The sequence below is a fragment of the Microtus oregoni genome, unplaced genomic scaffold, assembly GCF_018167655.1.
Source record: "Microtus oregoni isolate MIOR12 unplaced genomic scaffold, Mior012 000045F_ref0000178, whole genome shotgun sequence".
Taxonomy (NCBI): domain Eukaryota; kingdom Metazoa; phylum Chordata; class Mammalia; order Rodentia; family Cricetidae; genus Microtus; species Microtus oregoni.
Genome location: NW_024543219.1, coordinates 9,868,019 through 9,880,822, shown reverse-complemented (window position 1 = coordinate 9,880,822; position 12,804 = coordinate 9,868,019).

Genomic DNA, 12,804 nt, shown 5'->3' with positions numbered 1-12,804 from the left:
GTTTATGGTTGGACTGGTAGGAAGCAAGCCTACCTGATGCTTCTCAGCACAGGAGTCACAGATCTTCTCACGGACCTCCTTCAAGAGCTTCTTCACCTCCTCACAGGATTCTTGCAGTGCAATCTGTTCCTCCCACAACTTTATCTTCTCAGCTCTCAATACATGTATGCTATTCTTCAGCTCAGGCAATTCTGGTACGATCTGATTGTGAAGGTAACTGAACCACCATCCAAAGATGGTGAATCCCATCCACCCTCCATTTGCCATCCCGAGTACCACCAGCCCTGAAAAGCTGCACACACCAGATAACCCAAGACTGAAGCTCACAGTAGCCACGCCATTATCTGTCAAAATCCAGAGAAAACACAAATTCCAGAAAGATTCAAACTACTTCTGAAAACCTTGGCACCAAAACTGATAGTGTGAGCCTGAGAACAGGGTGTAGCCCACACCTTTTCTTAACTCTTCATGGTATTGGGGAAGCATCAACATGTAGAGGACAAACAATCTCTGAAGGAGGGCAGAAGTCCCAACAGGAATAAATTCTGTCTACAGGTCCCATGGAATCCAGATCGGCAAAACCACTGCCAGAGCACCAGAGGCCCTGGGCTTCATGACACCCTCTTCTTGGTGCGAATCCTTTTTCTATCCAGGGGCTCCTCTTTAGGACATCACTGGGAGAGGCTCATTGTCTTTTACACTCAGCAAAACTGAGTCCAAGAGGCACAAGTTCAAGTGCTACAAGTCAGGCTTCTTGGTAAGAGGCAGTCGGGCTAGAACCAGAACCCTCCCTTTGGGTCAAAAACAAAGAGGGTAGAATCAGTCTCCCCAAAGCTGTGTCAGGCACTTACCTGTAGGTTTTGTTCTCCTTTCTCAGCCGCTTGCAATTCTTCAAGGCATCACTGATCTGCATGGGCCATTTCTGCAGGTCCGACATCACCTGCATATGCTCCTTTTCACACATCTCAAGAGAATTCATCCTGTGGTAGGGTATGGCCCCAGGAAAAAAGACCTCCATGAACTCAAGGATCACAAGAAATAAGGCTGTGTCCTGGACTGCCCCTGCTCAGTGGATGCCACAGCCTGGCACCTATACACTGGGGCCTCCTGGTGCTATTTAACTTACTGTCCTGTGCCCAGGCCAGAAGAGGCAGGGTGTCCAAAGGGAGTTATCCAGGGCTACATGAGCACCCTCAGTGGCCTTGGAGCTTTAGATTAGTTCTCTAAGAACTTTCCATGAATCTGTGTCACATATCTGGGACTGCCAGGAACCTATGACTACATTTCTCCTGAATTCAGAACATGGATTCTCATTCCTAGGTTCCTGTTGCTACACAGAAGGTCAGAGCACACGATCAGTATTTCCAGGGAGGAGACCCAACTTCAGGATGGCTTTGTAACTCCACAGGGGATTCCAATGTTGCACCAAGGAGAGCACAGTAGCAAAGAGTTGTGCTGCTCAAAGCGTGGCTCCCTGGCTTCAGCACTGGCATCCCTGGGAGACTGTGAGAATGGAAAAACCTCAGTCTCTGCCAAAGACCCCAGGCTCCAAGAAGTACACACACCCCACATGTTCTCTCCCCCACCCACCCACACCTACAATCAGGTTGCCCATGAAGTGCAGGGAGGTGTCACGGACTCAGATTATAAAGAACAAGACCAGAGAGGAGTAGTGATGAACTCTGGGCCTTCCAGAAACACACTAATATAGACGGATGGAACCAGCCCCTCAGCTGTTGCCAGAAACTTTCAGCACACAGTCATCTGCTGGTAAAGTACAAAAACTCACCACAAACTCACAGGACTAGCATGTCTCACAAACTAAAACCTGCCAAGGTCTCTTTTAAGGCATGTTGAAAGCTGACACACTGCTGTCCCTATCCCCGGAGTGTGATTCAGATCACAGGCTCTATTTTTCATTTGGAGGAAGCAGAATAGCCTGTGTCCTCATCTCATAGTTACCCAGGTTGCAAATTCTGACTCCCTGAAGCATTCAGGAAAATTAGCTTAGGTACCAGGACCCCCTGAGGTTCAGCTTCCTATTCCTCAGGAAATCTTGGCTTGACACTGTGGGATCAAGTTGGTCAGCAGAGAACTGGGCATAAACAGCTACCTGTTGTTCAGATTCCTGTAGTAACAATTGCCCATGAAGCCATATAGCTGAAGTTGCTCATATTTTATACTCTGTATCTGAATGGTGAGATCCTCTGCCTCTTTCGTCTCATGCTCCTGCTCAGTAAAGATGGAGAGTTGGGATGGTGCCTCCCCAGCAGTCCCTGCAGTAGATAAAGTGAGCTTGTGTACTTGAATGGTATAGGGACAGGAGAGTCCATGCTCAATCCCAAAAATAAACCAGAGGAAGAGGGAATTCTAGGAACAAAGTGAAGTCTCCAAAGAACAGGGAAGCTGTCCTCAAACTGGTGTCCATGAGATTTGTCTGTCTTCAAACACCATGGCTAGCATTGCTTTGCTCCCTAATGCAGTCCTCTGTAACTGGAAGGCATAAGGTAGCCCGGCCATGTAGATCTGGAGGACAGTGTCACCTCATAGCTGACATGATGCAGGTAAGTCCTATTGTCTCCAATGCTTAGCAGCACTAAGTTCATAACTCATGTGCCAGGACCGAAGCATCTGAATGTCTGAAACTTTGGTTCATGGCCAGGGGAATTTCCTTCTCTTCTTAGCCTCAGATTCTTATGGAAACTGAAGGAATCCACTAGGCTAAAGTGCAACAACTCCCTCCCCCAAGAGGAATACCTAATTAGTCCCTCCTTTGCTCCCGCTGGCCTCCCTTTCCATTCAGAATGAGGTTAAGAATCTCTCAGAAGCCGGGCGGTGGTGGCTCACGCCTTTAATCCCAGCACTCGGGAGGCAGAGGCAGGCGGATCTCTGTGACTTCGAGACCAGACTGGTCTACAGAGCTAGTTCTAGGACAGGCTCCAAAACCACAGAGAAACCCTGTCTCGAAAAAAAAAAAAACAAAAAACAAAAAATGTATCTCTCAGAAAAATAGCTGCACAATTGGCAATTCATGGCTTTCCCAAACTAACCATCATTAACAACTGACTCTAGGCATTATTTTGGGGAACCCAGTGAAGTAGGAGAAGCCCGGTGCTTCCAAGAAGTCCCCAGATGGAAAGCCTTACTACTGGAAGGCCAAACTCAAGCTTCAGCTCCTCCAGAAACCTTCTAATTTCCTGCCCAGGACTTACTGTGCCTTCCCCAGAACCACAAGTCCCCATGGCTTACACTGAGACTGAAGTCTACCATCCTTCTACCTCTCACAATCTCCCCATGTTCTCCATTCTCTGATATCACAGGGAGTATCAAGGGCTCTCCAGAATGCAATAGAATATGCAGAGAAGGCAATAAGGGGGTCAGCATTAGTAGCCCTTCTCACCTACTTACTAACTAGTTCTATGATCCACTAGAAGCCTTACTTGCCTCCTCGGGACCCTTCCCAGAAACGCTAGGGAAGACCTTCATCACCTCCTCATTACAAAGCCAGAGATCTCTCTCTGCTTCATAAGAAAATATTCACTACTTCATGTATTGGAAATGGAAGATTCACTTCAAACACATCCCAAGAAGTGGTTCATCTCCTTCTTGACATCTCTAATCAATATCATGAGAAATAACGGTTTCTAAGTAATTAATTCAGAATATTGGTGAGAAAATTTCAGTCCCCTGACAGCAATAAGCACATTATGAATGATCCACAAGTTTTAATTCTATATGGGTGTGATAGGAGATTGTGAGTGTCCTCTCAGAACAAAGGTAGCTCCATAGTTGATGAAAATTACCCCCAAACTTCAGCAGAATTCATTTCAGCCATCCTAAGTTAGCAAATGTGTGATCACCTTTTTGATTGGGTTTAGACAGGTTGGGCTGGAGATGCTAAGAACTGGGGCTTGCCAGGGGAGCCCTCAACACAAGAGTAGACACTCCCATGAAGAGTGATGAATCTTTCCTATACTCAAGTGTAAGGAAAGATGAATACTTATTGAGACACCACATACAGATATGCAAAGACATTTCCTGAAAATCAAATTTCTCACAGTCATGGAGAGGGTAAGTAATGTGTCACTGCTATGGTGCTTCACCTAGAGCCATACAAGGGCTAATCTGGACCCATCTATGACAATGGACCTGCCTAGGAAAGGGGACACGGCCAGCTTAAATTACAATACACACAAGAGCATGAGAAGAACAGGCAAAGGACACAAAGCGAGATAACTGGGGTCTTTTGCTCTAGACCCTTCCCAGTGCCCACTTCACACTTTTGAGTTTACTGGCCTCCTGAAAATGAAGAACTAGCACAGTGTTCAGCCTGGATTGAAGATTCACAGAAAGCCTTGACTGTGGCCTCACAAGTGGTCTTGGTGGACCCCAGAACAAATGAGTGATGTGGGATGAACTATGTCCATTCAGAAGTTATATCACACTGACAACCATGTTAGACAGGGTTAGGTGTCTCAGTAATACCCAATTCTAGAAGTCAAAGGACAGAACCTGCCCCACACACGACCTCATCTCAGTCAAACTTGACATATTGAAGGATGCTCATGAAGTGACTGACAGATAAGACTTTCCCAGGTAGGATCTGAAATATTAGATTGAGTCTCCCCCTTTGTGGGTGTCAGTTCTCCCTTCTTTCTATAGGGAGGTGCCTGTCTGTTATTCAGAAGGCACCTGGTTACCTCTGTCTCCCTGTACAAGGTGATCTAGGGGAAAGCATTCTCAGGCTTATTCGGAGCTACAGAGGATGCACCTTGTCTTCTTAGAACTCAGCCACGTGATTTCAGAAGCCTGAAAAAAATTGTTACTGTCATAATCACTCAGGGAGTATAGGCATGCCCAGGTCACTTGCTTGAAGCTTCAGACTCTCATGTTAATGGAGAAGCCATTTTCAGGCTCAGAACATACTCATCAGATTCACAAAGCCATTCTCACTCACTAATAGCCCAGGACACCCAGAGCTAACAAGAAATTGAAGTCTCAGATGGACTGTGGTGGCACATTCCTTTAATCCCAGCACTCAGATTGGCAGAGGCAGGTGGATTTCTATACGTTTGAGGCCAGCCTGATTTTCAGAGTGAGTTCCAGGATAACCTGAGATACACAGAGAAACCCTGTCCCAAAAAACATAAAAACACAAAACAAAAACAAACAAACAGAAAAAAGAATAAGAAAAGAAAAAGTAAGAAATCGCAGTCTCTTCTCAGTCTCTCATCCACTTGTTCTAATAGCTTTCAAGCTGAACTGCAGACCAGAGTGCCATTCATAGCTGGGAGGTCAGAAACCTTAGGAATCAATGGAAGAGAGAATTATTGACACCTCAGCCCTGCTAACAGCTGTTATGTAAAGCATAATAACCTCAGGCTTTTCCAGAGCACTCTCCTTTTCCTATTATTACTGGCACACTACCTAAAGGACTCCACTGGGGGCAAAGTGCAGTCCTGGTACTGAAATCTAACTAATTCCACTGTGCCTCCTTCCCCACTCAGAGAGAATGCAGAGGATCTCCAACACAAAGGCTACAGCCTTGTCAATTCCTGAATCTGTCAATTTAACTATCATGAATCCTTGATGCGGGTTGGCCCTTTAAGAACTCAGAGAAGCAAGATTGGCCTATTGTGTCCCAGAAACCCATAGTTCCAGAGCCCTAGCCCTGAGATGCTCAAGGCCATCACATTCAGAAAGCTTCCAAGTCCCTTCCCTGAACTCACTGCGTCTTCCCCAGGACCATTTATTTCTCCCTGTTTTCTGATGAGACCTAGGGCCTGCTTCCTTCTGCCTCACTCTGGTCTCTCCATGGTGTCCATTTTCTCTCGCAAGTAGTCTCCTCAGTCTAGACAACATGTCTATAAGTGAATCTTCCAGCCACTGAACGAACGTCCTGAGGGCAGTTGGGTTGCTACAACACAAGTGACATCACAGGATTCCAAGAGCTCTCCAGGATACAATAGAATTTCCAGAGAGGGGACTGCTGATGTCATGGGATACAGCCTTTACCTCCTTGCTAATTATTTCTCCCTGATCTGACCAGAAGGTGAGGCTTCCTTTCCAGGAGTCTCTCCTGTGGCACAGAGAAAGCCATTCAGCATCTCCTCCTTCCCAAAGCAGAAAATTTTCTCTGCTTTATTAGAATATTTTCACTACTTTACCCATGTGGAGTTGAACACTCACTTTTTATGTACTGTCCATGAATGGCCTTTCCTCTCCTGAACATCCATACTCAGGAATATGAGCAATAAAGCCTGCCAAGAAATTAGGTCAGAATAATACGGAAGATGAGGCTTGAGTCCTTTGAAGTGAACAAGCACCTAGGGAAGGCTAAGGATAAGGGAATTTTGACTCTGAGGGACAAGAAAAGAGTTGCTGCCCCTCAGCCAAGAGCAGCTGCTGCAGATGCACAGATGCAGCCATCAGGCTGAGGCACCAGCTGGGCTCTGCATCCTCCTGCATCATCAGAGCACAAAGGAGGGACCATGTTCAGAGAGGGATAGGGCACATTTCTGGGACAGGACTTTTTTTTTAACTCAGTCAAAACTTCATCCGAAATATCCTACAGGCCTGGAGGTCATAAGTTACTCTCATATTGTTGGAGAACAATGATGGGTTGAGATAGGGTGAGGTTGATGGGGAGATATTTTTGAGAAGATTGCATGCTAGCTTCTAATTACTAGTCTCATTTTTCAAGCAGTCAACTTTAAAATGAAACCCTTAGAATGTATTCTTCTAATATAGCTCCCTGCATTCACCATATGGAAAGCACAGCAGCTCTGCTGCCCCTGCCAGTCTGGTTGCAGCATTCCTGCATTAGCTTTCTCCAGCCCACATCCTTAGGATGCAGTCTCTTTTTTAATCAACATTTAAAATGACCTCTGATTGGAGCAGATTATTCCAATTTTTAAAATGCATTCTAAAACTTGAAAACCATTACCCTCATACTTACTCTACTGTTATGTTCCTGTTTTTTTTTCTCCTGTGGTGATTTTACTTAAATTATTTCATGGGTGAAGAATCTTGTTATTTTAGTATGAGAGTGGGTCTGTGAAAATGTGTGATATTTGTGTGCACATACTGAGGAGGACAGACGAGAGTAACAGATCCCCTGGAGTTGGAGTTACAGGCAGCTGTGAACCTCCTGATGGATGACATCTAGAAGAACAAGGACCCTTACCTGTTGAGCTATCCCTCTGGCCCCAGTAAAAGGTCTTTAGTCAGAACATTTATCTGTTTCCAGAGTTAAACCTTTATCTGTTGTTTCTCTAAGTGTGTCCGGCTCTGTGTGCAGCTGAGGTTTGTTCTCACTGGGCCAATCTTGTCCTCTCCTGCTTCCAGTAGTACTGCTTACTCCATGCATCCTAGGATGGGAAAACTCCTTCCTAAAACAGGACAAACTGGGATGATTTTTGTGTGGCCTTTATTGTAAACAACATCTAGATTCATCCTTTTGCTTTCAAAGCAAAAGGGTTTATTAGGATTTGAAGTTTCTCTAAGGGTTCAGAGAAGCAGGATTTGAGGCAACAGAAGCAGGAAACAAGTCCTACTCCAGAGCTCACCACTGACACTAACATGGTGCTAATTGATTGAGGGGCTCAGCCCTCTGTGGGCAGGGCCATCCCTAGACATGTGAGCTTGGCCACAGAGGAAAGCTAGCTGATCAGAACAGTAAGCAACATTCCTCTGTGGTCTCAAGCCCCTCCTTTGGGATTTTGCCTTGGCTTTCCTTGATAATGGATTCTCAAACCCTAACCCAAAACACAATTGGGAATTGAAGGAGAAACCTACTTTAAGGGAAGGATGTGGCTCAATGTGTGAATTACCTGTTAAGCTTTCTGGTGCTAAATGGGTCTTCAGTTTACCCAAGAATCTCAACCTTCTAATCACCCAAACTCCTCCTGACTGACTCAGATCATGCCAACATTATTGTCCATACCAGCCTGCAGTCTGATCAAGAAACACTGGCTTACACCTCCCACTTCTTACACTACTGCACTAATTCACTGAACGGCAGAACATAGTCTCTAGCTGGGAGAGCATCCCTCATTACCTGTTTTACTCCTGCCAGTACTGCATTTGGCAAAGAGATTAATTACATAAAACCCAGGAACTGCCATCATGTAGTCAGTTGCCAATACAGAGTATTTGTACTGAAACATTTTTGGGGCATGAAAGTAGGTAACTGCCACATTCTTTCATTAGCTGGAAAGGAACATAGCTGTGACCTCCTTAAGGGTCAAGTACTATTGCACATACATCTAAATACTGAGAACAGAAGTGCTACATCACTTGCAATTCCCCTGCCTTTCCAAGTGAGCATCACAAAATACTCCCCAGGCAGACAACAGAGCTGGCCAGAACAAGGAATGTAACTACAGAATAAGCAATATCTTCAAATTTGGGGCACACACAACGGTTTCTCATCAGACTGATGGAGGAAGGTCATTGGCTAATAAAGGAACTGCCTTGGCCCATTTTATTGGTTAGAGGATAGGTGGGAGGAGTAAACAGAACAGAATGCTGGGAGGAAGAGGAAGTGAGCTCAGTCTCGACAGCTCTCTTCTCGGGAGCAGACGCCTGAGAGAGACGCCATGCCCCGCTCCCGGGATGAAGCTCCGACCCAGGATGGACATAGGCTAGAATCTTCCTGGTAAGCGCACCTTGGGGTGCCATACACAGATGATTAGAAATGGGTTAAATTAATATGTGAGAATTAGCCTAGAAGAGAATGGGCCAAGCAGTGTTTAAATGAATACAGTTTGTGTGTTGTCATTTCAGGCATAAGCTAGCCGAGCAGGCGGCTGGGGTGCCAGGGACGCAGCCCCGCCGCCCCTCTTATTACTACATTTTGGCGCCCAACGTGATGGACTAAACCCACTTAAAAATCCTGAGAAGGCTTAAAAATAAGGGAGAGAGAGTTTAACACAGATTTTTGCTGTTTGTCGGTGGCATGCTGTAGAGAGATTTCCTGATTCGGCAACAGTAGCAGAAAAAACGCTGTGTCATTTTAAAGCGCGACTTCCTTGGCTGTGCTGCCATTGCGATCTCTGTCTGGCTCCTGTGGGAGACAGAGCTTTTGAATAGAGCATTTGGAGTAAAGTGCTATGATTTGTTTGATGGCAACTAGACTCGTTTGTTCTCGGGTCTGCTCTGCTTGCCAGAGGCAAGCAAACGCCTCATCTAAGAAAGGCTTCCTGACTCAGCTTTAGCTGCAAAGCCTGCAGCTCATTAAGAGGTCCTGCCACGAAACACTTAAACGGTGTTGATGAAAATCTGGACGCATGCTTTTCGGTCTTCAGCCATAGCAGGAAAAAAGCTGCACCCTTTAAAAATGCCGGCTTTCTGGGCCATCCTGCCAGGGCAAACTCTCACTGTTTGAGGCAGGAGGGCTGGCTACCGAGAGAGAACTCGAGTGTTGTCTGTTGTAGCTCACTTGCTGGCAGGGACCTTGAAATGCCATACAGTTGTTGCAGTAAATTTGGCTACAGCCTGTATATCCGCCATGAGCCTGGAAAGCTAAGGAATGGACTGGATCCAGCTGGCAAAGCCACGCCTTTAGTCCTACTGATATTGCTCAGTAATTTAACAGCTCGTGTGGTCAGAAAAAGAGATGTACAGTAAAGAGAGATTCAAAGACAGAGAAAATTTCTGAATGGTTTAAAGTGTGTTAAAAATATATGCAGACTAAAAGTTGAAGTTCATAAAGTAAAAAACAAAAAAAGGAAGAGAGATGTTGTGTGTGGCAGCACACGCCTTTAATCCCAGTGCCTAGAAGGCAGAGACAAACAGATCTCTGTGAGTTCAAGGTGTAGTAGTGTACACCTTTAATCCCGAATGCCTGGGAGGCAGAGACAGGTGGATCTCTGAGAGTTCAAAGACAGCCTGGTCTACAGAGTTACTTCAGGTCAAAGATACAGAGAACCTGTTTCAAAAAGCAAAGAGTTAAAAGTAAAAATAAACAAAATAGAGGTTAAAACAAAGCTGCACAAAGATGGAAAATACACAGAGAATTTTGATACTGTATGCTATTATGCTCTCTTTCAATTATTTGAATGCTGAGGAAGGAGCAACAGCTGCTAAAAGATATTTATTCATAAATGCTGCTGAACTAATCCAACATAGATATTTTGATGCCTGGACTTTGAAATTTGGATCTAAGGACATGATGCTTTGGAAAGGAGTTTCTTATTTTGTTTTCACAGAGGAGGAGACACTGTTCATTTCTTCTATTCCGATGTGGTATGATAGACCACATCCTCCTGAATGGTTGCTGTGCACGCCTTCAAAAATTTTCTTCGCTCAACTGCCAACTGAGATGAAACTAGCACACAGGTTATACCATGAAAGACCTAATTAACGACGCCCCCATTCAGCAGGAAGCAGTTTGGACAGAAAAAACTGCGCCCATGTTCCCAAATATGGTTTCTAAATGTTCTTTTACATTTAAAGGAGGATATGATATAGGTATGAATAATTTGCATTAGTATAGATTTTGCTTTATTGATAGAGATTTAAGGTCAATTTTGTTATATGTATAAGTGTTTCTGATTTTGATTAAGGTATTGTGATTGTGTAGTTCATTTAAATATGTACTGTATAATTAAGAAATATAGGTTGTTAATGGATAATCATCGATAATAGTAAAGCTTGTAGTCATGTTAGTTAGATTTTCTAGATATATAGAGATATATTTTAGATAGACATTCTTCATATTTTTCAAAGATTATAGAATATGGCATTTTAAATGTTTTAATAACTTAGGACTTTTCATGACAATGAGACACTCTGCTCTGGCAGCACCAATCTACTTCAAGAGGAAGATGGGCATCGAAGAGGCTCGTTATGGAGTTTGATAGCCATTTGGGCAAGAAACTGCTCTTGCCTGGACTATTGCATAAACTGGACACAGAGAACCCACAGAGAGAGGACTACTGAACTTGCCTAAGGTGAGATGATCTTTCGGGGTTCCTGATTCATGAAAGAGTCTGCGAGACATTCTGCAGGACACAACAGATAGTGACTGAACTGACTTTGAATTTTCCTGCTTTATGGAAATGTCTGCTGGATAGCATGGGCCTGAAGGCTGAAGATGGATGCCCCAACGGTACAGAGGAACTTTGGGTGACTGTCCAGGCAGCGAGATGTCTCTGTCATTTCTAGAGTTTTAAAAGTTGCCTTTTTCTTGTTTGCTTAGGTAGTATTGTATCTTTCTGGAGTCTTTGATGGAGTTAAGAATAGTTAGTTATAGTTTTCCTTAGTTATGATAAAGATTATTGTAACTTTTACTTGATAACTGTTTTGTTATATGTAATTTTGCTATGTTAAAGTTAAAGCCTTTTTTTTTTTTGTTTAAACCGAAAAAGGGGAAATGATGGAGGAAGGTCATTGGCTAATAAAGGAACTGCCTTGGTCCATTTTATTGGTTAGAGGATAGGTGGGAGGAGTAAACAGAACAGAATTCTGGGAGGAAGAGGAAGTGAGCTCAGTCTCGACAGCTCTCTTCTCGGGAGCAGACGCCTGAGAGAGACACCATGCCCCGCTCCCGGGTTGAAGCTTCGACCCAGGATGGACATAGGCTAGAATCTTCCTGGTAAGTGCACCTTGGGGTGCCATACACAGATGATTAGAAATGGGTTAAATTAATATGTGAGAATTAGCCTAGAAGAGAATGTGCCAAGCAGTGTTTAAATGAATACAGTTTGTGTGTTGTTATTTTGGGCATAAGCTAGCCGAGCAGGCGGCTGGGGTGCCAGGGACGCAGCCCCGCCGCCCCTCTTATTACTACATCAGACAGTATGCAAGAATCATGAAACAACTTCAGGATGTTGGTGAGGTTTTGTCCCTCTTGCTTTGAATTCTTTTTATTGAAAAAATTTCCGCCTACTCTTTGTCTCCCATTCCTCTCCCCCTCCCCCTCTCTTTTCCTCTTCCCCCACTCCTCTTTCTCTCCCCCCAACTCCATTCCCCCTTCCTCTCCACTCTGAAGAGCAGTCCTGATTCCCTGCCCTGTGGGAAGTCCAAGGTCCTCCCCCCTCCATCCAGGTCCAGGAAGGTGAGCATCAAAACAGGCTAGGCTCCCACAATGCCAGTTCATGCAGTAGGATCAAAACCCAGTGCCATTGTCCTTGGCTTCTCATCAGCCCTCATTGTCTGACATGTTCAGAGAGTCCGGTTTTATCCCATGCTTATTCAGTCCCAGTCCAGCTGGCCTTGGTGAGCTCCCATTAAATCAGCCCCACTGTCACAGTGGGTGGGTGCACCCCTCTCGGTCCTGACTTCCTAGCTCATGAGGCCATTTCTCAGAAAATTCAGGATCAACCTACCCCAAGACCCAGCAATACCACTCTTGGGAATATACCCAAGAGATGCCCTATCATATGACAAAAGCATTTGTTCAGCTATGTTCATAGCAGCATTATTTGTAATAGCCAGAACCTGGAAACAACCTGGATGTCCTTTAATGGAAGAATGGATGAAGAAAGTGTGGAATATATGCTTATTAGAGTACTACTCAGTGGTACAAAACAATGACATCTTGAATTTTGCACGCAAATGGATGGAAATAGAAAACACTATCCTGAGTGAGGTAACACAAACCCAAAAAGATGAACATGGGATGTATTCACTCATAATTGGTTTCTATTCATAAATAAAGGACATTGAGCTTATAATTTGTGATCCTAGACAAGCTAAATAAGAACTTGAACCCAAAGAAAAACATATAGTCATCCTCCTGGATATGGGAAGTAGACAAGATTGCAGGGCAAAAAACTGGGAACTTGGGGGTAGGGTGGG